Here is a 25,385-nt window from a genome sequence, read left to right as displayed (position 1 = left end):
GCAGTGACTGGGAGGTGGCTATTCTGATGCACAAAGATGGTCCGTCTGATGGGCGTGTGGCCGGCATGTCGCTGAAAGTGGTGGCATTGCTCACATTGGAGTGCATACTCAGATGGCGAAACTGCACCTAGAATAGAACTGGTGTCAATTTCTATGGTGCAACCAATGGTTAAGTCTGAGATGCACCAAGCGGTATTTCAGGATGTCAAGACTCTCAAAGTGGGCACCTCAGTCCTTGTGCATGCAGAGGCATGGATTTACACCAGGGGAGGGTGTAGCAGTGTTATCACATACTCCATAGGCAAAAGATGCACACATGGAATCACCCTAATAAAAGAACAAATATATAAATCAAATGACCCACAATATATATTACTGATTGGTATGTCAGTAACTTTCTATGTATGATGGACACTCACAGGTATATGGCAGCGTGCAAATCAATTAAGTCCAGCTTATGTAATGTGATAGCATGCCAGTCTTGTCAACCACTGTGCTTCTAAGCATCCCAAGTTCATGTTCATATCATCAATTACAATGTTTTGCCACCTTAACCTCTACCGACTTCTGTTCCATTTGCCTTTAGTTTGTTCTAGTATCAGGCAACCTGAACTTTAACTTCACTGTTAGTTTTTCCAGTAAGGCCAGGAACGTAAATTCCAACACTTTGTTGCCATCTGTTTACATTGTACTGGCATAGCTAGTTGACATTATCTTTTCAAAATGAACAGCTGGCAAGCTCGTTTTTATTTCACCTCCAACAAGAGATTTATTTTGGACAACCCCCTCTAATATGTCCTCTGCCATGTGAGCCACAACTGGCTTCTTGCTTGGAGCTGGAGTGCCGATTACACCACAGCTCATTCTGCCTCAAAATGTATGTACAGTGTATATATTGTATATATTTAAATAAACCAGTTAAGGGAAGGCAAACACTACTAGTGAATTCACAAACGTCCAGAAGAATAAAAATAGTAAGCATTCTCCCATGTAATGGAGGGAAGCTGCTACTCCATTTGGGATTAGTTGTTCAGTTAATTCACCATTATCTAGGTGCTGATTTGCATAAATAGCATGTTGCAGTGGAGAAGCTCCAGGTAAACACATAATACCAGAATATATCAAATGCTGTGTTATAAATGTAGGCAGTTAGTGAAGTAATTATGATTTAGGACACTTCAAAGGCTGTCCCACCGAAACAGAGGGACAAGAATGGTTTGGGAAGCTAAAGTGGCCAAGAACTTTTTTAAATTGGCTTTATATAGGTGGGACAAAGTTAACTGTGCAACACAAACATAGGCAGGAATAGCAACCATTAAGTCCTAGCCACAAAACAATACAGAGGGCATCCCAATGACCGCCATACAATGCATTGAGAATCCTAGTGACCACCATACAGTGCATTGTTTTCCAGTGACCACTATACAGGACACTGAACATCCCAGTGATCACCATACAGTACAAACAGCATCTCTGTGACTACCATTAAATAGACAGCATCATGGTGACCACCATACACTGAGCATCCCAGTGACTGCCATATATAGGGCATTCCAGTGATCAACATGCAGTACAGCCAATATCCCAGTGACTGCCACACAGTACATTGAACATCCCAGTGACTGCTATATAGTGCACTGAAAATCCCAGGAGGCACAATAAAATAAATTGAACACTCCAGTGAATACAAAATATCATATTGAGCATCAAGTGATCGCCATACAGTACACTGAGCATCCCAATGAACACCATACAGTACATTGAGCATCACAGGGGCTGCAATAAACTATGAGCATCCGAATGACTGCCAAGACAGTACATTGATCATCCTAGTGACCACTACACAGTACCTATAGAATATTTACAGGAAACCTTTTTTTTATTTTAGAGTATCTCATTTTTTATACATAGCTTTTTAATAGTGTGATCTTCTTTAGGATAAACCTACTGTCATGAGTAAGCAGGCTGTACCTTGCACTATTAACAGTTACCTCTCCTGAGAGACCCCCAGAACTAGAATCTGCTCACCGGATGGAAGAGGCTGCAGCGCTGGAGTGTCCGATACGTGGGACAATCAGTGCTCCCCTCCTGGATGCTGTAGCCAACAATGATTTATATGGGGTAGAGAGAGAGGGATGGAGGGAGAGGGAGGGAAGGGGTAGGGTGGGTAATGACAGTTAAGTCCTGGGCTGATCAGTGCTCAGCTCAGCCTCATACAGTAAAGTGGCTGGCCCTTGGGGAGATGCCAGTCACCATGACAGCAGCAATGCATATTCAAGCTGGAGCAGATGAGTCCAGGCTTCCCACATGAGGGTGCTAGCTGAAAAACAAAAATAGATACTGTATATTTCTGCTAAGCAGCCCCCGTGAGCCATCATCAGTCCATCGGAAGACGCACAGTAAAGCCTATGTCCTATTTACCTCTTTGGGTGATTAGCCACTTTGTTTAATAATCTTTCAGCAAAAATGCACTACTATTTAAGCAGAATCAGGGTAGATCCAGGCGTTATTATTTTCAGAATGGCATAGGATCTCACAGTCTCACAGTCCTACAGAAATCAAACAACTGGATCTAATCTATGTTAAATCTATTGTAAATATATACTGTATTTCTGTTTGTCCACTAATTTTGAGCAAATCAAAAGCAAAACATTCAACCTCCAAAGATAGGGTTTTCAGTTTTATGTAATTTTTTTTTTTTTTTTTTGTACTAATAAGGAAATTACATAATTCCACTGTATCCATATAAACCTTAAAGTAGCTAACAAAGGGATAAAAAAGCAATAATAAAATAGAAGGTATAATAACATAAAACCAGCTAGAATGATAGCCGATCTTCATAATCTGTTTACTAAAGACATCTTTGTCCTTCCATATTTTCCTACTAGCATTTATGTATAAAGGGGTTTATATAGTAAGTACAATAGAATAATACATATAATAAAGTTTTCTCAGGATTTACTACTGTAGGGTGTAAATTTACTAAGATGGGAGTTATATTTAGAAGTGATGTTGTCCATAGCAACCAATCAGATTCCAGGTATTATCTCCTGGAAGGTGCTAGATAAATGAGAAGTCGAATCTGATTGGTTGCTATGGGCAACATAACTTTTAAATAGAACTCCCATCTTAGTAAATTTACCTCTAGGACTCAAGTTGGTCTAATTTATTTAAATTGTAGACAATAACCGAGTGGCCACAAAGTCAGATCAGCTGCCCATACAACACTGGTTTAAAATAATTGACTTGTATATTGTACAATTGCTTAGGCTGCATTATTTAAATGTTATACTAATGATTTCTTATATTTTGAAATGGGTTTGAGGTGGAATAGCCAAAACCAGACTCAGTTGAAACCTATTATTTCCTTAGAAATTGTAGTTATGGATTGGCAAAATGGAAAGGTTGGAGCATTCCAAGCGGATAGGGCAGGGGTGCCTGGAACTTGACCACACTACCAACATTCATTTGGGAGATGTGAAAAACTTTAGTGTAGGGCATGTATACATTCTTGTAAGGGTTTGGTAAAATTGGTCAACATGCTCCAAATGGCGACATGAACGGGAAGTCGATAAGTCACAGGATGCCTTATTCTAATCCTAACCCTGTATCGTTCAATGTTATGTCATGTCAACAGTCTATCACTGTCGACATTGTGAATCTTGGCATTATGAACATATACTATTTGTAATAATTCCACTTTCGTGTAAGGAATTTATTATGTGGGGTCTTCAATAGACCCTGCTTCTCTTGGTTTAATTTTCGAGGCTTGTAACGCTCTTGTCTGATGGCTTTCTCATAAGAATGTATGTGATAAAGTGACAAAGATTCACATTATGTGCATACAGCATTTTTACACAATTTGATGGTCAATTTTGTTCATTTGCTGACATGAACAGCAAAATACATTATATGATTAAAGTAGGGCACCATCTTCCATCTAGAACATAAACGTAAATTTACAGCTGCAAAAGTGTGACCTAACTTGTATTTTAAGTTGCACATATTTTAGGATTCATTATTTAGTACGTTTGTGTCTACATGTTCCAGAGGCCACCAGTGCAAGTGACATAGAACTGCTGATATGTTCTACTGCATATGCTTAGAGTAGTAAGACCATGCATAGTTTTGCTGGCCACAGTTGTCCATCTAATTCAGCCCCTATACATCAGCATTTAACAGTAAAAATAGCACTGCACTGATGATGATGATTAATTAATTATAGAGATATGTGAAAGCCTAATGCAGAATGAGGCAAAACGTTTCTCATGTCTTATATAAATAATAAGGAGTGTATGTTGCTAGAAGTTAAGCTCATTTGATACAGCTAATACATATATGTTATAGTTCCTGCTTACCGTCCTGATATACTGTATACCATTGCAACATTTCTGCATTTCCCTGACTTGTGTTTTCTCAGTTGCAGAACATTATGTAATTAGTTTTTGGGTCTTATGCTCCCCTTTTAGAGATGTTTCCCATTCAAATTAAAGGTCTGTTCTATTACCCAAACAGTAATTGTGCCAAGCTTTCCAAATCTCCCTCAGCTTGTTTTAATTGTTAAACATTAATTTAGTGAGGAAAATGCTTCAAAGACGAACGGGGCAGGGGGACAGCTGTAGGAAGAAAATATTAATAGGTGCTTAGCAGCAAAAACAGTCATTTGTTGCCTTTGTAGCCTGAAGTCCTTTGGCCATGTAGAAAATAAAATATATTTTTTCTTCAAGGAAAGGAGTTTCATTAATTAAAATAGTTGCAATGTAAAAGAAACCAGTCAAGAAATGTGTTCACTTTAATGTTAGGAGATTTGGCTCTATAGACTTGGTTACGAGATGGACGCAGGTCGATATTTAAGCAGTTGCACAATGTTTTGCTACTGCGCATGCATGCAAAAGTCTTGATAACCCTTACTGTGCGCATGTAAATCAATCTGTACAGAATCGCTAACACTTGAGAAGAGGTATGCAATCCCTGGGCATTTCAGGGTGGAGACTGGGAAGTGACCTAAAGTAAATGTAAAAAGGGGCCATTTCATGGGCTTGTTATGGGACTGTCACGGGGGGTGTGATATGTATTACCGCCGGCCACATGGCCGGCAGTTCAAATCCCGACAGCGGCTGCCCGACAAAGGAGGAAATCCCGATCGTCCTAAAGGTAAGTATAAACTAATCTAATTCTACCTCCTAACTCTAACCCTCCTTTAGGGTGCCTAACCCTAACCTCCCCCCCTGTGCCTAATGCTAACCCCCCCTCTAAGTGCCTATACCTAACCCCCCCTTCCCCGTTGCCTAAACCTAAGTCCCCCAGGGGGGGTGCCCAACCCTAACCTCCCCTCAAGGGTGCCTAACCCTAACCCTCCCTCCCACTAGCCTAACCCTAACCTCCCCGGGGGTGCCTAACCCTAAGTCCCCCCCGGTAACCCTAAACCCTACCCTCCTCCCCCCGCTCGATCGGGATGCCGGGCACCGGTCTCCCGACGTTGGTCAAATGACAGACGCCTGTCATTCGTCCCTAGTCGGGATTACAGTGTCTGGAAGCCAGCGGTCGGCATTTAGACCTTCGGCTTCTGGACTACATCCCATCACGGGCGTATCTGGGAACACTACTGTGTTCCCAATCACAAATCCACAGCTTCAGAGACCATGTTTAGTTGCATTAGAGGAGAGTAACTAGAATAGACCCTAGGCTACCGCAAATATCGATGTTGGTGTGTTTACAATCTCCATGCAAATGCAATGCCTATTTTACACACCTTATTTTCCTTCAGATTTGCATAAAATTATATTTCTTTCATATACTCCAAGTGGCCAACATATCATATAAAATGGGAAGAACTCACTACCTATGCAGAAAACTTTTCTATAAAGTGGACATACCTTGATTGTAGTGCCCATAACTGCAGAATACATTTTCTATAAATATTTACGGAGAACCATGCCCCCCCCATGTGAAGCTGGGACTCTCGGCAGTGCACAGTGGAGCTATAGTGATGTAAGCTGCATTATCACACCCTCTGCACTGGCCACCTGGACCTTCCAAAGAGGAAGTTCCAAAATTCAGCAAGTAACCTATGATGCTGCTAAATCATATATGATGTACCATGGAAACACCATAGAGGAGCCACTGAGATTACACAGGAGTCCTTTGATAGCTATGTGATCGCAAAGATCTATACTGTGACTACACTTTACATAAGTGTCCCCATACAAGTGTCTCATTTTTCCACTCTTTACTGAATGGCAGAATGTTTTAAGCTGTTTGTAATTAAGATAATTATATATTGTAACTTATATAGCAAATCCGTACTATACAGTGTGTGTGTAGATAAAACTATCCTATACCTTTGAGTAATAAGTTGTGCAGATCAGCTGCAAGACGAAGAAGAAGCTTTAGGCAAACACCTGGAATCACCAGATCAGGAGCACAGCTAAAGCCTACTGAGCAGGAAGCGATCTACCAGCACAAGTGAATTGGCAAGGCAGCTATTTAAAGGCTAGGTACCAAATGAATTGGTGTCTGAAATCCAGTCTGCTATTAATGCACAATTAGTAGCACCTTAAAGCCAACCCAGGGAGAAGAGAAACCGCTGTTGTGTTCTAGGCAACCTGCACAGGTTTCCTGGCAGGTTCTAATACTAATCAATCTGAATGCAATGAACTGAACACAAACATGGCTGTGATCACTACAGAGTTCAGCTCACTCTACAGCATGCTTGCCGACTTATAAATTCTCTTCCAAGGGAGAAGCCTGGGGAGGAGAAGCAGGTGGGCTCTGTTGGGGGCGGGGGTGGCCGGCTTGCGCCATTAAGCCCCACACCCTCACGGGAGTTCGCCACAAACGCCGGATATTTAAAATAGGGGCTGGACTAAATGATACGTTTATCATAGAATCACATCAATATGTCCCGTCCCCAATGCACGGACCCGCCGATCCCTGGTAATATTCTCTTCATTCTGCCTACTTCATTAGGAAGTGGGTAGAATGCTGGAGAAGTGTCTACCCTACCGGGAATGTGGGGGGGGAGGGTACTCGAAAAACCTGGAGACTTCCCGCGACTTCCGGGAAGGTAGGCAAGTATGCTCTACAGATATATCTCAGTGTAGGAAGTTATGAGCTGGTTAAGTAGTCATCTTTTCAACAAGCAATCTGGGGACTCTGGAACGCAGACACCGCAAGATTAAAGTATTTTCTAAGTAAATAAATATTACCATTTGACTGTATTAAGACTGAGGGGCCTATTCATCATTGATAAATGGCCTGGTAACCATGCAGAAATGCTAGTTTCCATGTATTTTAGTTACCACGCCATTCATCATCAGGGGTCCAAGTAGGACCTCCTGATATTCAGCAAACTCTGCTTCCGAGAACAAGCACCATCTGCAGACGACGCTTATTCTCGGATCCCCGCTCCAACCTATGTGACGGTGTTCCGGGGATGTGAAGAGGGATCCTCACTACCTCCCCTGTGGCTTTGCGCATGCGTGACCTCGGGTTGCGTAGCCGGGCCAACGGGGAAGAGGTATGTAACGGAGCTACTTCTGTAGCTGCGATACTAACCAAGCTGTCTCACACCGGAGCAATGATGAATTGTTCTTGTGCAAAGTTTCCGCCGCTGAGAGTTGGATACTTAAGTATCCCTCGCAGCGAGATGATAACCTAATCATCGGGGGCCTTACGACCTCCGATGAAGAAGAGGCCCCTGTATCATGTACTCCCTACAACCAAAAATATTGCTTCAGGTCTAGTTTCAATCCTACTTGCCTACTTTCCTAAAATGCCATAAAGACTCCAGAATTTCAGGGAGACTCTGAAAAGTTGGTAAGTATACTTTACATAGCAGACATATATTATCCCCTTTGCAGCAGTAGCACAATTTGTGCACATTAATTGGGCAGCTTTCTAAATTGGGGTTCTAAACCATTTCCATGCTTGGATGTACCAGAAAAAAAATTTCCTAGAAGTGAAAACATTTCCTAGGAAAGGCTCGATCTTACTATAGTGATGAAATTGACCGTCTAACTCAAGGATGACAAAAAGTTAAAGACTGGTAAGAGGAGTTAAGTACTTTAGATGTTCAAAGTATTCAAGAGTGATGAAAAAGATAAAAGTGTTTTTAAATACAATAAGAGCGACCAACACAGGAGCTGTTCACACTTCCAGATTTCATTCAGTCTGCACATAATTTAAGCTTCAAACTGATTGCTATAGATATTTCTGTAAACTCTGAGGGATGTACACACTGACACATAACTCCCCATCAATCATACACATTGTTGAAGGAAAGCTAGCAGGCGATCCACTCGTACAGGGTGTGCATATTTTTATAACCAACACATGGTGTGGTGTCAGGCTGAGAACTGTGGATACTAATCTGTGAGTTTTCACTGGAGCATTGTAGATTTCTAAAGGAAAAAATGATCTGCTTCTTTGTTGATGAAAGGAGAGAAAAAAAGAATAATAGTAAGAAAAAATGAAAAGCACAGACACAAAACACACACACACAGACCTGGGGGCCTATTCGTGATGTTAATTATCGGAGTCCGATAATTAACATTCCAACTCGCCGCGGGTTCCAGAGCATCATTGCTCAGGCGCGGTAACAGCTGATGCGAAAATCAGATGTCCCATGAGCGGCTTCACTGCTCCTTTTCTGAGCAATGAATCTGAAGGGAGTGCACGACCTACAGGTCATGCATGCGCACAAGAGCCCCGACATCCGGCGGAAGGAGCTGGGCAGGGGCGGAGGGATCCGAAAGGATACCTCTTTGCAACCCGTGACTCCTTCCCATAGGCGAACGCTCCCGCACTCATGCTCCGAAAATAGAATATTTTCGGAGCTTGATGAATTATGTCCCCATACTAGTGTATGGGGACAGCGGGCCATTCCGCCATAAAAAGGTATGCAGGAGATATCTGTGATACTAGTGTATGGGGACAGCGGGCCATTCCGACAGAGAAAGGTAAGCAGGAGATATCTGTGATACCAGTGTATGGGGACAGTGGGCCATTCCGCCAGAAGTAGGTAAGCAGGAGATATCTGTGATACTAATGTATGGGGACAGGGGGCCATTCCGCCAGAGGTAGATAAGCAGGAGATATCTGTGATACTAGTGTATGGGGACAGCGGGCCATTCCGCCAGAGAAAGGTAAGCAGGAGATATCTGTGATACTAGTGTATGGGGACAGTGGGCCATTCCGCCAGAGGTAGGTAAGCAGGAGATATCTGTGATACTAGTGTATGGGGTCAGCGGGCCATTCCACCAGAGGAAGGTAAGCTGGAGATATCTGTGATACTAGTGTATAGGGACAGCGGGCCATTCCACCAGAGAAAGGTATGCAGGAGATATCTGTGATACTAGTGTATGGGGACAGCGGGCCATTCCACGAGAGGAAGGTAAGTAGGAGATATCTGTGATACTAGTGTATGGGGACAGCGGGCCATTACGTAAGAGGAAGGTAAGCAGGAGATACAGTATCTGTGATATCTCCTGCTTTACCTTCGTGATCAATGGCCCGATAACTTAATTTTTACAATTGCTGGTGAAAATGTGCATTTACACTTGCGTTTGTAAAAAATAAGTGATGATGAATAGGCCCCATAGTGTTAGTTTTATTTTATTTACGGTAATAACCATTATATAGCAGAAAGGAAAATCGAATGTTCCCTTTACCAATAGTGTAACTTCCTTTGACAAAAATGGGCATTTCAAAAATCCATTTATTTAAGTGTTAAGATCAAAAGTTGAAGTGAGACCAATAAATAGTTCACGGACGAACAACTTGTAGATTTAAATTTTACATGACTCACAGAAGGCTGATTGAAGTTAAGTTGAAATCCATCAAAGATTTACTCAAAGGATTTTTAAAGTAGCCATTGTCTGTTGTTTCACTTTTTAAATTATAGAAACACATAGTGTAATTAGATAAAGCAGTTGAGTTATTCAGTATAATTAGTAAAACAAAACTGAGATAATTAGTAATAGGGTCCATTTAATACTTTTGGTGCTCAGGAATTTCCTGGACTTTCCAATAAGACTAGGGCTACATGGGTGATATTTACTTGTGCGATATCAAGATTGCTTGTTTTCAAGCTCGTTGTTTTTTAATGCAGTGCTATTCAAGTAACTTTCAATCGCCTTTCAGTACAATGATCGCCTCACATGACTTTAGGCAGTTAGTTGCCTCTATAGCGTTTAATGGAATGAGCGATTCATTCTGAAAACTGTAGACATTTTGTGGGGGAAATTTTAATCTATATATTTTTATTTTGTTTTGTTCATTTTGAGCAGCGTATTTCAACCACCGTGCCGTGGCGCACTAGTTCTCAAGTGTGCTGCGGGAGTCAGCTCAGCGCACACGTACTGTAGTGTGTTTTATTCCTGAGGAGGCCAGTGTACTGTGTTTTATTCCAGTGGAGGCCAATGTAGTTTGTTTATTCATGTGGAGGCCAATGTAGTGTGTTTTATTCCTGTGGAGGCCAATGTAGTGTGTTTTATTTCTGTGGAGGCCAATGTAGTGTGTTTTATTTCTGTGGAGGCCAATGTAGTGTGTTTTATTCCTGTGAAGGCCAATGTAGTGTGTTTTATTCCTGAGAAGGCCAATGTAGTGTGTTATATTCCTGTGAAGGCCAATGTAGTGTGTTTTATTCCTGTGAAGGCCAATGTAGTGTGTTTTATTCCTGAGAAGGCCAATGTAGTGTGTTTTATTCCTGTGAAGGCCAATATAGTGTGTTGTATTCCTGAGGAGGCCAATGTAGTGTGCTTTATTCCTGTGGAGGCCAATGTAGTGTGTTTTATTCCTGAGGAGGCCAATGTAGTGTGTTTTATTCCTGTGGAGGCCAGTGTAGTGTGTTTTATTCCTGTGAAGGCCAATATAGTGTGTTGTATTCCTGAGGAGGCCAATGTAGTGTGCTTTATTCCTGTGGAGGCCAATGTAGTGTGTTTTATTCCTGTGGAGGCCAATGTAGTGTGTTTTATTCCTGTGGAGGCCAATGTAGTGTGTTTTATACATGTGGAGGCCAATGTAGTGTGTTTTATTCCTGTGGAGGCCAATGTAGTGTGTTTTATTCCTGTGGAGGCCAATGTAGTGTGTTTTATTCCTGTGGAGGCCAATGTAGTGTGTTTTATTCCTGTGGAGGCCAGTGTAGTGTGTTTTATTCCTGTGGAGGCCAATGTAGTGTGTTTTATTCCTGTGGAGGCCAATGTGTGTGTATTTTTTTATGTGGGAGCCATTGTGTATGTTTTTTCATTGGTCACGCATGGCAATTTTAAAATCTTGTGTAGTGTGTCTTGAGTTGAAAAAGGTTGAAAATCACTGATTTAGAGGATATCATGAGATTGAAATAAAATGTGCAAAGTTGCTCTGGACAAGCAGGGCCGCCGCGAGATCTGTTGTGTCCCAGTACTAGGGGAATGTAGCCATGCCCCAGTGTGTTACTAGAGCCCGCTGGAGAAGCATGCCACTAAAAGGAGCATGGTTACACCCACCTGGCAGCGTGGTTACACTTCTATGATAAGAGAATATGCAGCTTTTGGGTCCACATTTTGCCTCGGTTTCTGAAGCCATAGATTTGCAGGTCAGACATGTGCACATGCAGAGGGGGAGGACTTGGAGTTGGGCGGAGAGAAGGCATTTGCATTGGAGTATGGAAGAGGTGTCACAGTATTTGTCATTTTGCAAAGTTGTGCAGAGAGATTTCATTTTGCAGGGTGAGATTATTTTAATGTGATTTTCAGGGACGTTCCTCACCATGCTGGGCCATTCCCCCTCCAGAAGGACTTAAATTCTGTATTTCAGTGTAGAAGTGCATTTCTAGGTGCACTTCAAACAAGTGCTGATTATTTAAAATTAGTGATCTTAAAGGGTAGGAGGTTCGACTTTTATGTCATGTTTAACGTTTGCACGGTGCAGCTTTTACATATTTTTCCATCTCCCCACACATTGAAGCACGCTTTTAGTTTGTGGAGACTGATCTTGAGTGTGGAGTGGCGGATGGCACTACGGGAAAAACCAAGGCTTCGCAGATGTAGTGTATTTTATGAAACAATTGATCTCAGGAGACTAAGGGCCATATTCAATTAGCCGCAAAAAGTCGGAATCGGCGATATAGTATCGCCGATTGCGACTTTTCGCCAGGTGGAAACTTATCTCCGTATTCAATTACAAACTCTTTTCGCATACGCGAAAATGCAAAGCAATGTAATAGGCGAAGAAGATTCACCTACTATATGAATAGGTGTAGAAAAAAATTGCTACTTCGGGGTGCAAAGGTGGAAAAACCACTCTGCACTCTTGGGACAGCCCCCCAAAGGATAACTGCGTAAAGAAAAAACTTTAAAAAAGTGAACACCCCAAAAAATTACTTAGAAAAGGGGGGTCGTAAAAGTGCAAAGTGGGGGTACAAACTTAAAAACTAGCGAAATAGAGTTTTGGGGGGTCTGGAAGTATGGGTGAGGTGTTTTTTGGATTGCAGCAGGTGCATTTTTTAAGTTTTTAAAAACTTTACTTTAGTGATTTTAAACCATGCTTGCACCCATTTTCAAGTACCCCAAATTTGACAGGACTACTTATTTTATCCCAAAAAAACTGCTTAATGCTATTCTTCACCACTATTGTAAAGATGCTAACACGAAGAAATTGACACACCTTAAGTACCCCAAATAGCTTTATCATGGCTATTCGGGGGCATGTACATTGATCCCCAATGTTAGTGCATCTTTTAGGGGGTGTCAGGCTGATTTCCCCAATACTGACTGTACTTATCGCCTTGGTTTGCATTCACCGGGTTGCGTATTCACATGTTTTGGAATTGAATGCGGCGAATAGTGGGGGCGCGCACGATAAGCTAAAATACACTATGTAGGCGAAAAGTCCAGCATGTGAAAAAGTATTGCGGGTGCAAAACTTATTGAATACGGTCCTAAATTGTAGACACTTAGGTCATGATTGAGAGGTGCCTGCAATCCACACGCAATGCCGACGTTCAAATAGTTGAGCGATTATTTGCAACTGCCATGTGCAAAAATGTATTGAAACCTCTACGACGCATGCGTTACACAGGGTGTGACAAATGGAGAGGCAAAGTGATGGGCGTTCTTGGGTGAGGACTTGGAGGTGGCCTGAAGTGGACGCAAAATAAAATCTGCCTCATGGGCGTGTTGTGGGATCGTCGCTGGTGTCCTAGTGAAAGTGCCGGCGTTCTCGGCCGCAGCCTCAAAAGCTGTGTCTTGTCGGAGAAACTGCACCTGCCATTGGGCTGGTGCAAGTGTTGATCATGCGAACGGTGGTGCACCAAAGGTGGCGTGTCAAGAATCACTGGCGGTGTTACAATGTGCAGAGGCGCAGAAAGTGGACATCTCAGTGCTTCACGTTTAGGCTCCGGCTACTACACCAGGGGGAGGCTGAAACTATCATTTGCATATTATCGCCGCAAGAGCAGATGCAGCAATTTTTACTTTTTAATCAGTCCATTAAATTGCATGTTGTACATGGTCCAAACAGATGCTACTCAATGCACCATTATGATTTTACATTTTTGTATAAATAAAAAAAAATACATGTGAAATATATGGAGAGGTCTACATACTAAATAAAAAAAAACTAAATATGTGTCATTGCTGATATGTCCATAGTAAATTTAGTTTTGATCTTGTTTAGATACACAGCTTAATTACAGCAGGTAATTTGTAAATAGTGCTTTTTTGACCTTTTGGCGTCATACTCTTAAACCTAAGTGCTTCATTAGAGACGTTCAACTGCACGAGCCAAACAAGTCTCCCTCACATCCCACAACCGATGGGCAGAAGGATGATAATACAGTCCCCATCTGGCAGCAATTAAACATCACCAGCCCAGTGGATACACAGACTACAAAGTGTTTATTGTGCGATATCCAACTACCGATAAAGACACAGGGACATTTCACACAATTAAATGATCTTCCGGTTTTAGTGCCACCACAAAAACATTGAAGCAAAAAAGTTACAATATATAACATTATAAATATTTTCTATATTCCACTTGTTTTCAATTTTTTTGTATAAAAAGGGGGACGGCGTTAGAATTTGGCTATAGCCAGCCACTGTAGGAAAACCACAAGAATTCCTATTTTCTATAATTCTGTAATATAATTGTCCAGTAAAGAGCCAAAATTCCATTAAGTAACCCAATAAAATTTTGCAAAGAATTGGCTTTAAAATAAAAATAAAATAAATAAATCCCTTAATTACCCATATAAAATATAAGTAACATATTTAATAATAAGAATGCATAAAAATAATTACGCATTTATGGAGGCAGGAGATGATGACATATATGTATAATTTAAAATGCACCCAGAATGAAGGACGTAATAAGCAAATCAATTGCAGTGTTACCATGGTAATGAGGAACTCCTATTGAAAGATACAGCTCTGTAATCAGGAGATATATTTCTCCACAATAGCATAATATATTTTGAGCCCCAAAACAGAAGGCTAAATTCACAGAAAGTAGCCCAGGTTCATAACAAGTGACTTTCAAACTTACACTGTGTAAAACTATATTATTTGTGCTACAATCAGAGTTTTTATAATAGTAGTGGTCCAATATTTAATAGCTTATTAGATATGGGCGACCACCCACAATCAGAATTAATCATAAGCAGTGTACTCTCGGCTTATTGAGCCTGTCTTTTTGTAGTTGTTTAATTTCCATGTGCACCAAAAATATGTTAATTGCCTTTAATTGGCTTTTTACATTTTTGAGTTATCTTTCTCGATAAGTGCGAAGGCTGAGATTAAGAACTTCCACTACTCTGGTGAAAGATCTGAAACACCATAGTAGCAAGGCCTACTGCACTAACGTCTAGTGTGTGTAGGATGCTAACTTGCGTGGAATCACCCTACTGAGTTTAGGCTGAAGGTGCCCGTAGCCTTTTGCAGTCAGTCAAGACTTTTTGTGTGTAATCTGGAGGTAAGCACTTCACATAAAACATAATATCTACGTATTTAGAGTCTTATTAAAGAAGATTTATTTTTATAGGTTTTTTTGACCCTTTCTTTGGGAGAAAGTTAGAGAGAAATGCAGAATCCTGGTCAGGACTAAATTCTAGCAGTTGGTACTGCCTTAAGAAGTCCTAGCTAGAAAGGTGCTGTTTTTAAGATTCCTCCTAATTACAAATAAAATCTTTAGCTATTGAAAATAATCAAAATGGTATGATCTTAAAGAGTAGGAACTTGTCGTAAAATAAGGGGAAGTAGTCGACATTCTGACAGTAAGAATCCCAACGCTCACTATACCGGCTGCGGGATTCTGACAGGCCAAAATGTAGACAACTTCAAACGGTAAGTATTAGGATGAGGGTTAGAGTTAGGCTGCAGGAGGGGATGTGGAGGGTTATGGTGCTGAAGAGGATGGTTAGGGTTAGGCTGTGGGAAAGTTGAAATTTCTGGAATCAATTATATATAATGGGAGGGATTGAAGTACTAGGCGAGATCCCTGCATGTTCATCAGAACCAGTGCTATTTTTCAGCAGGAACCCCTGATTAACTGTCCTGGGCCAAAATTTGTTTTTACATAAGATAAGTTTTATTTTAAAGTCCCTTTTGAGTACCTTCTTTTCTAAATACTATATATATATGTGTAGATAATATATATATATATATATATATCTTTTTCTATAGCTCCACCCACAGTTCCTGAATCTATGTTTCCAGAAAAATAGCCCTGATCAGAACAATGTATTTTTCATCCTATACAGAGAACCAGGTGAGGGAGCCATGGTGGGTGCACTACACTGGTAGTTCTCAGTCCCGGTGTTCTCAGTCCCGGTCTTCTCATGGCAGATGTAAGGAAGGCCACAGGGCAGCTATGGAGGCCGAGCGCCGATGGGAAGCATCTAAGGTAAACACAGGAGGCGGTCAGCAACACATGGCCACGGCCGTGGCCGGAAGTGTAGACCATGCACTCTGTGCTCCGTGACTTGTGGCCATGCTGGGGCCAGGTTTAAGGACGTATCTCTTGGATTCCTGTTGGCTGTAATTGCCCCCATTTTTTTTACATTTATTATAATGTACCTTTTTTACCATTATAATGGCCCCCATGATTATGTAATCATGTTGGCAGCCTCTATTGGGCCCTGCATTGTTCTGTAGTTTAGTGATATTATGGGTTACTTGCCTACACACTTCTTCTTACAAATGTAATTGATTAGTTATTAGAAAAAAATCAATGGAACGAATGGGATTGCTCATATCAAGATCCTTGACGCGAAAGTGGTCAATATCCAGGCACATGCCTACTTAATAGACAGTAAGCAGAGGTCTCTCATTCAAAAGTTTTCTAGGGGTTTGGCCTACTATAGTAAATGTGACAAAACTGTCCTTTAGTAAATATAGCTTTAAATCTGGTCCCACATGTGACAAATGTGCTGGATGATTAGGCCTGTGACAACCACACAGGCCCAAAATTGTGTTATGAGTGAGCTTAAAACAATCCTCCAACCTCCAACTATAATGGAGCGTACACACGGTCAGATTTGTCAGACTTGTCAGATTTGTCAGATGAACGACTGAACGATTAAACGATTTGAACGATTTGGACGATTTGACCAAAGTTTTGAACGATTTGAACGATTTGAACGATTGAACGATTTTTGACTGCATTAAAATGAATGGAATCGTCCAAGTCTGACTGCAAACCCATCAGATGTCACATATCGTTATCTGACAAACGGGAACGCGCATCGTTGATCGTCCATCGTTCAGGCATGTCAGATATGAACGATTTTCCATCAGATATGAACGACTGAACGATTTTTAAATCGTTATCGTCCATATCTGAAGAAAAAATCTGATCGTGTGTATGCACCATAAGTCTGAGTAGGATCAAATGGATTTTGATGGACGATGATGACTGGATCTGTCTATGGTTGTTGCCTGCACACACCATCCAGCTGAGACATGGTAGAAATCATATTGTTTTGTGACCAGTTTAAGCAACACAAATTGCCAGGCTGTGGGCAGCTTTTTTTATGTGAAATGACATCATCAGTGGAATGTTTCCATAGTCTATGCTATACAGGAATTACTCTGACATTGCAGTATGACCTTGACCTGTGTGACCTTCACTATTCCTAGAGGTCCTTAGCAAATTTTTTAAAGTTACAGTATACATTTCGCCCAAATAAAAGCCATATCTGCTGCTGACATGAGTATTCACAAATAAGCATACAGAATCTGCTATCTGTGATCACATGTACTGTATTTTAGCAGATTAATACCTCTACCTATAGCTTTGTTACATACCCTATGGGTTTATTGTATTATGTTGTTGTGTGAGCTTGTGATGGTTGCATGTTAAGAACTCTTACAATGTGTACGTTGTAGTCTGTGCATCACATAAAGTTTGTACGTGTTTAATAGCTGCCAGATGTATGCTGTGTTATCATGGCAGCCTTTATTCTGTGAGAGACCTATTGTTTTTTTTTTTTCTGTAGCAGTGATTTAATAGAGGATCTGGGGTCTTAGATCACTGTCTGCCTACATTATGCAGGGTGTCCCAAGCTGTTAGTAAAATCCATGATAAAGATTCTACTATTTACTTTGTGTGGCCTGGAGAGATCATGTTAGTTATGTGGCATTACAGGACTCACTCGTACATAAGTATAACATATTGTTTATTATTTCTCCATTGAAAGGACTCTGACAGAAATGGTACATGAAAGGGAACTCAATTATATTTTAATACAAAGTTTTTTTTATTAATATACAGAAACATAATAAATCTAATGTCTTTTTTTTTTTTTTTAGATCTGTTCTTTTTAAATTAACAGAGCACTCCCATCTCTTACTGTAGCAATTATTTAGCCGTGGCGTCTGCAGTGCCCTCCCACTGAGGCTGGTGAACCGCTGTGGGACCTGTAGGGGAGGGGTCCCAGCAATGTCAGGTAATTTTCCTATGCCCGCCCCTCTGCTCTCAGGAGAGCAAAGTGGGGGCCTCTTCTGAGCCTGTTCCTGTTTGGCCTCAGTCGGGGGTTTACTGTGCATAACTGCCCCTGCACATGCTCAGAAGGGACCCCTGCCCTGCATTTGGGAGAGGGGGGCCTGGGAGGCTATGGGGGGGCATCATGTATTTATCCCCAAATGTTGCTAGTGCGCTAGCAACATTACATATCCCTTCTATATGTAATTAATAGCTCCCAGCTGATCAGATTTGACCCCAAATCAAACAAATATGATCAGATCAATTTTGAGAGTGTTGGTAAATGTGGTTGGGAGATGACCACTATCAGCCCTTGTGTTAGGTGGTCATCTTTTTACCGCACTGATAGGTCAATGACTGGATCTGATGTACAAGATAGGCCACATGCTTGGACGGCAAGGTTTATCAATGACCCTGTAGAAGGGTGTTCATGGTGAGAGGCAGATTTAGTTGGTTTATGGCCAGATTTACGTTCCCCCATTTACACCAGCAACTGCTTGCTCAAACTTCTAATGCTGAGTACAGCAGTTGCTTACATAAGCTGATTTATATTTATTTTTCCATTTGTGATATCAAGCAGTAAACAAGTATTAATTTGCTCTAAGAAATATTTTGTTATTTTTTTTTAATATTGTACCTAGAAACTAGCGTTATTTGTACAAACAACCCAATATTCTGGAACAGGAGCAGTTGCTAGATGTCTGCAATGCTAGAAGTCATCATTCAGCAGCTTTCCTTCATATTGTAAAAGCCTGTTCAGTACTTCTGCTCTAGAGGGAAATTTCAGGCATGTAAAATTGGCCCCTTGGTGCTAGTCTCTCCTATTTGTTCCGGATCAGCAACATAAAACTGATCTGGTGATCTCTGTTACCACAACAAACTCTCGGCTCTATGAAACTTACTTTTGGGGGACTAAGTTATTAAGCAATTAACTTTATTACTGTACTGATTTAAAAATAATTTGGGTTATTAATCAAATATGCAAAACAGTGGTAAATTAGCTACATCTGATTTACCTCCCAGAATAGTTCCTCTGAAAGCCATGAGAGGGAAAGCCTTGATGAATGAGGTATTAGTGTTCTTTTGTCAAATTCTGGACATTGATAAATGGCATGGTACCCCAGAAATTTCAGGATTTAGGCCCTATTGGTTTAAAGGTAAATGCCAACTTATTAGACAGAGTTCTTTAAACTAAAATGAAAGCACAAATTCAGGATAACAAAAAATGACTTTAGGACTATGAAATAAAAAATAAATAAATAACAGTTAATGCTATTCAAAAATGCAGACTAGTAGTCTCATGAAAACTTTTATTTAATGTCTACTATGGTGATTTACAATAACTTGCTCAGCATATGTATAGTTTATTTCACTTAGTATTACATATAGACATCATCTACAGATGAACATAATATACAGCCACCTTTAGATATTCTATTTGAAATGTACCCTTATTGTAAATGAGAATGGTATTTTAGTCAAGAAGTGTTGTGATCAAAGAAAGATTAAAGCCACAGACAGATTATATAGTGGTAGCATTTTGGTGTTTCTGCTCATACACTGGGGGTTCCACAATCATCCAACCCACCATGAATATTTTTAAATGAAGCGTACTGGTAATTACGGTGTGTTTCATATAAGGCATCACCAAATATGTTCTCAGTTTGGTTTTTCCTCTGATTTGTAGCACGGGTACTGCTGTTTGGGAATTAGATTTACCCCATGCTCTTCTGGGCAGGGTCCTCTACACAGCATCACCACTACTGCTGCAGCACTGCATGGTAATGGCTAGAGCTCCAAGAGTGGATGAGTGGCAGTTGGCTACGACTGATCCCTGATAAAACAGAGGTTCTTATGATAGGTCACAGGACAAGGCTGCAGCGGAATCGGTATGAAATATAGCCGCCGGTTCTCTTACTGTCGCCGGAAGCCCGAAAGGAGGACATCCCGACAGGGGCACGTACCCTAACCCACCCCTCTCCCCCCACTAACCCTAACACTCCCTTGGTGGTGCCTATCCGTCTTATATAATACTAGCCTCAGGATTGTTCTTTCTGCTATACACTAGCCACAAGATTGGTCTTTCTGCTATACACCAGGCACAAGATTGATCGGTCTGCTATACACTAGGCACAAGATTGGTCTGTCTGCTATATACTAGCCTCAAGATTGGTCTGTCTGCTATACACTAGGCACAAGATTGGTCTGTCTGCTATATACTAGCCTCAAGATTGGTCTGTTTGCTTTACACTAGCCACAAGATTGGTCCGTCTTATATAATACTAGCCTCAGGATTGTTCTTTCTGCTATACACTAACCACAAGATAGGTCTGTCTGCTATACATTAGGCACAATATTGGTCTGTCTGCTATATACTCAGGGCCGGTGCTACCATTAGGCAGCTTTAGGCAGCCGCCTAGGGGCACCAGCCACTGGAGGGCGCAGCTGAGTCCTCAATAAAAATATGAATTGCATAATTCATGGCTGAGTGTCATATAATGAATTTGTGGCACAGCTGTGTGGTATACTATGAATTTGTGGTAGTGGTATGAGGTACATTTTGATTCTGGTTCTTTGCTGTGTGTTATATTCTATATAGTATATTATGAATTTGGGACACTGCTGTGTGGTATATTATAAACTCGGGAGACTGATGCATGGCACATTATGAATTTGAGGGAGCAGGGGCGGTTGGTGAAACCTTGCACCAGCCCTGTATATACTAGGCACAAGATTGGTCTGTTTCCTATAAAGGTCCCGGTGATCGGCGCCATTTTCACTCCAGCTGTGGAGAGTGAAGCTAGCAAACTTGTGTAGTCAGTGTCACTAGTGTAGTTAGTTACAACTTGTCAGCTTACTGTGCTGTCCAGTCGGGGTCTGGGCATGAAGGTTGCTGCTGTATTGTCCATAAAGGGGCTGGGGCTGCAGTATATACAGGGGGATTCAGTGGGTGCTGCAACTGCTGTGTCACTTGTCCTGTTAATCAAGGGGCTGCTGCTGTGTTATAAATAAGGGCTGCTGTTGTGTTATTATACATAAGGGCTGCTCTGTTGTTGTCCTGTCCATCAAGGGGATAGGGCTGCAGTCCATAAAGGGGTGCTGTGTTGTCAATTAGGGGTGCTCTTCACCAGTGTAAAAAAAAATTCTTCTTTTATTTTTGTGTGCGTGCACTGCAGGATGGCTGTCCGCACTCGGCAGGGCTGCTTTGTTGTTCATAAAGAAGAGGTGCTGTCTGTGTTGTTAATCAAGGGGCTGCTGCCTCACTCAGGGGTGCTCTTCCCCAGTGTAAAAAAAATATCAATACACGAAAAAGAAAAAAAAAGTTAATTTTTTGTCTGTGCGTGCATTAGCAACTTAGCTGCGCTATTATTGTTTGGTGACATTGCGGCCAGACCGCAGTTTATCATCCACGTATTTGTGACTCTGCAGGTGGTCTGTCCGCACTCCGCAGGGCTGCTTTGTTGTCCATAAAGGGGTGCTGTCGTGTTCATCAAGGGGCTGCTGCCTCGTCCAGGGGTGCTGTAGTTATTCTTGTTGTATACTTTTATTATTCATAAAAAATCTTGTGACACTGTAGGTCATTGATACCGCAGTGTAATATTTTAAAATTGGTACAAATTGACGTGTGTGCTGTACCCCACTTTATTCGTGTTGGTTGATATTGAGAACGGACAGTTGAGAGGAGAGCAGGAAGCACATACTAGTGCTGGAGAATCTGCCAGTGCCACCAGTCATGACGATACTTGTCTGTCTACATCATCTACTAAAGCTGATGCCCAAGGGCACACAGGGCTTAAGTCAGGGCATCTAAAATCAAGACCCAATCTTTCATAGTGGTAAAGAAAAAAATATCAAAGGGAAAGATAGCTGCAGAAAGACATAAAATTGGCAATATGCCTTTCACCACATGAAGTGGAAAGGAAAGGCTAAGGCCTTGGCCTTAATTTATGACTGGTGGTTCATTACTCTTGTGATAATGTAAGCACAAGTGAACATACTGACATAGAAAACGAGGATGCTTCTGTGGAAGTGCATCGGAATGAGCAGGATATTTGTGTGGCTGACGCTAATAAGGATGTTGTTGATGAGGAGGTTGGTTATGTAAATCAGGCAACAGTAGAAAAAACAGTAGCTGCCCATGATAAGGAAAAGCCCATTGTCATGCTGGGCACAAGACAAAAAAAATCCACTTCTTATGTGTGGAATTATTTCTACCCAAATCAAGACAACAATTATCCTGTACCCTTTGTAAAGCAAGAGTAAGTAGAGGTAGGAACTTTAACCATCTAGGAATCTCCTCCCTGTTACGTCATCTGCAGCGCATCCATCCAAAAAGTTTTTTCAAAATTCAGAAACTTTGGCAAAAAAAGTGCCAACAAGCAGTTCAGCGTCAGCTAGCTCCCTTCTCCCTGCTAGATCCAAGCCCCTGCCATCTTAACCACCAAAACCTTCATCAACAATATCAATCATGAAGCGATTGGTTTGTTTGGGCCCCACAAAACATGCTACCAAATGGCAGCTGAGATTGCTGGCAATGATCTCTACACAAACTGGCTTTACAGGGGCAAGATGTTGTCGCCATTATCATTCAATTCCTCACCCTCATCAGTGTGTACATAATTTTCACACAATATTAATTTGTCCCAGCTGGAATCCACCTTTACAGGTGTCTCTGTCAATTTTGCAGAGAGATTTCTCAGGCACCTCCCCCGCTAGTGCCTAACCCTAACCTCCCCTCCCCACACCCTAAACCTAACCCTCGCGGGGGGTGCCTAACGTTGTATCCTGGAATTCCAGCTGTTGTAGTCCTCAATGGGTACCCTTCGTCAGACGTATATTTGCTTTGCGTATTGTGAACGCTATACAGTACTCCAATTTGGGAGCAACACGTATAGCAGATCACGGTCTGTTTCCACTATCTCCTGTGTCCTGTCAGAGCTGCCAACGCAGAAGTGTTTAATAGCTGAAACAGGAAACACTGAGTTGTTGAGGGGAGGGGGGATGACTTTATATTTTGTCCCTTAATACAAAATTACACGCAGTGCTATTTAAACATTCTAGTCTCAGAATTTCACTTGCAGGCTGACATCAAAGAGATTCCTCAACTGGATAAATTCAATTTCCACCTGCAGTAACTAAAAGTGATCTCTTTTAGAGAAAACTAGATAGCCGTTTACATAGACAGCATTCCAGTTTTTTGCTAGAAGCCTCTTTGAATCTAGTAATGAATGATTTCCTTCCTTCCTTTATCTGCTTTGTAACATCTGTAAGAATGAATCCTGCACATCATTAATAGGACCAGACCAGCCAAACTATCTACAATTCCTGTATTCAATTATTGTTACCAAGTAGAGAAACATCAAATAGCTGTAGATTGGCAGCATACATATAATGAAGGATAATGTACAGTAGAAATGCATTCAAGCCTATAACAACTGATATTACCAAACAACAGTTTAGTGCAAGTTCATATTGTACTTATGTTTACATTGTACTAAGGGCCTGATTCAGAGCTGAACGCTCTGACCAGAGCGCTCGCACTGAATCAGGGCCCTCCTCCATGAAAATGGAGCGGCCTCCTGGCCGCTCGCATAGCTGTGGGTGACCACCCACAGCATATGCGAGCGGCCAAAAAGATGGTCGCGATGGTCTTGACCATCGCGACCATCGGACTTGCGACATAGACCCTGCGGTAGGGTCTCCCTGCCGCAAGCCCTGGAGTGATTTTGGCTCTATCAGAGCCAAAATCACTCCCACTGACATCACTAGTGATGTCAGTGGGGCCGGCTTCAGATGGTAGGCATTCCCATGGGAACGCCTCCGTCTGGCAGGCACGCCCCCGGCACGCCCACCAAAGGGGGCGTGCTGTCAATCAACATCGACAGCACGCCCCCTTTGGTGCGAGACCCGGAGCGATGGCAAGCCCGTCGCTCGCCGGGTCTCGTGCATGCGCACGACGGAGCTCCCTCCGTTGTGCGCATGCGCAGTGGGGAACATCGACCCGCTTGCGAGCGTCCTGCCGCTCGCGAGCGGGTCTGAATGACCCCCGAAGGTAACTATTGCAGTCAATCCTCCAAAAATAGGCATTTGTGGAGGATAGGATCGGGGTTATTTCACAAGGAGGAACCTCTGCAGAAATAAGAGATATATGCGGGGGTCCCCCCAAGGGCATTTTCAGAGAGGAGGGGGCCTGTGTGCAGCCTCCATCCTCACTGGAAGCGCAGCATGCGCTGGTCTCCGGCAACATGACACCTGCGCTATGATCCAGGAGACTTCTCTATTGTGCATGAGTAAATCCCTGGGAAAATGGCCACCAGCCAATGCAGGACTCCAGAGAGGTTAGTATAATATAATATGTGTGCGGTGCAGGCCCCCCTGGATCTGGACCCAGGGCATAAATGCCTACTCTCCCGGATGTGGCGGGAGGCTCACAATTTCTCGGGGCACCCCCGGTAGAGTAGGCATTTCTCCCGTATTCTGCCCACTTCCGAGTCATGGTCTTGACCATCGCGACCATCTTCCTGGCCCCTCGCTATAGCTGTGGGTGGTCACCCACAGCTATGTGAGCAGACAGGAGGCAGTTAAAAAAAAAATAGCCTGGCCCTGATTCATAGCGAGCGCTCTGTCAGAGCGTCCGGCTCTGAATCAAGGCCTATATCAGCTTCCAGTCACCAAAGGTTGAGAAGGTACAACTGATGCCAGAATAACATGTCAGTACTATCTAATATGGCACTTGTAGCTGCCCATTGATTGGTGTTTGAATTCTAGACTTTTATAATTTTGAAGCGAGGTCTTCTCAGGTATTACATTTATTTATAAAACAATTAGGATGCAGTAGTCATATTGGCTGGTACTAAAAGTGGTGAGTTTTCTGGAAAATTGAATTCTGAAACAGTTAAATTGCTGGAAATGTGGACGGCAGTGTTTCCTGCCCACACTTGTAGTGGCCTAAGGCAGATAGTGAGAGAGAGAGGGAGCATCCCAGGTGGCAGACATGCACACTATGTAATTAACCAGAGCTCGCAAAACCTTGATCTTCACAAAAGAAGCCTAATTAGTCCCCAGCTTGTGAATAAATGACATTCCACATCAAAACGTGTGAGAGACTCCTCAGATATTCATTACCTAATCTAAACTATCAAGGTATTTGCTGTGGTTTTTTTCAGTGTGTTGATTTTAGTTTTTTTTTATAATGAAAATGTATATTTTATCTAAGTAAACATGACAAAAATATTTAATTTCTATCTTTCCCTTGTTTTTTATGTGTGCTATTGGTGGTTTGTCGTGATTAGTCTGTCAACATGTTACCAGGAATTGCACCACTGACCTCAGGGACCGAAGAACATTGATGCAGTCTGTGTTTTTTATGTTGCACCAGTCCCCTAGGCTTTGAAATATGTGCATGCCATACATTTTAGATGCTT

The sequence above is a fragment of the Taudactylus pleione genome, unplaced genomic scaffold, assembly GCF_031769625.1.
Source record: "Taudactylus pleione unplaced genomic scaffold, aTauple2 ptg000128l, whole genome shotgun sequence".
NCBI classification, from domain to species: domain Eukaryota; kingdom Metazoa; phylum Chordata; class Amphibia; order Anura; family Myobatrachidae; genus Taudactylus; species Taudactylus pleione.
Note: the sequence above shows the minus strand (reverse complement) of the source record.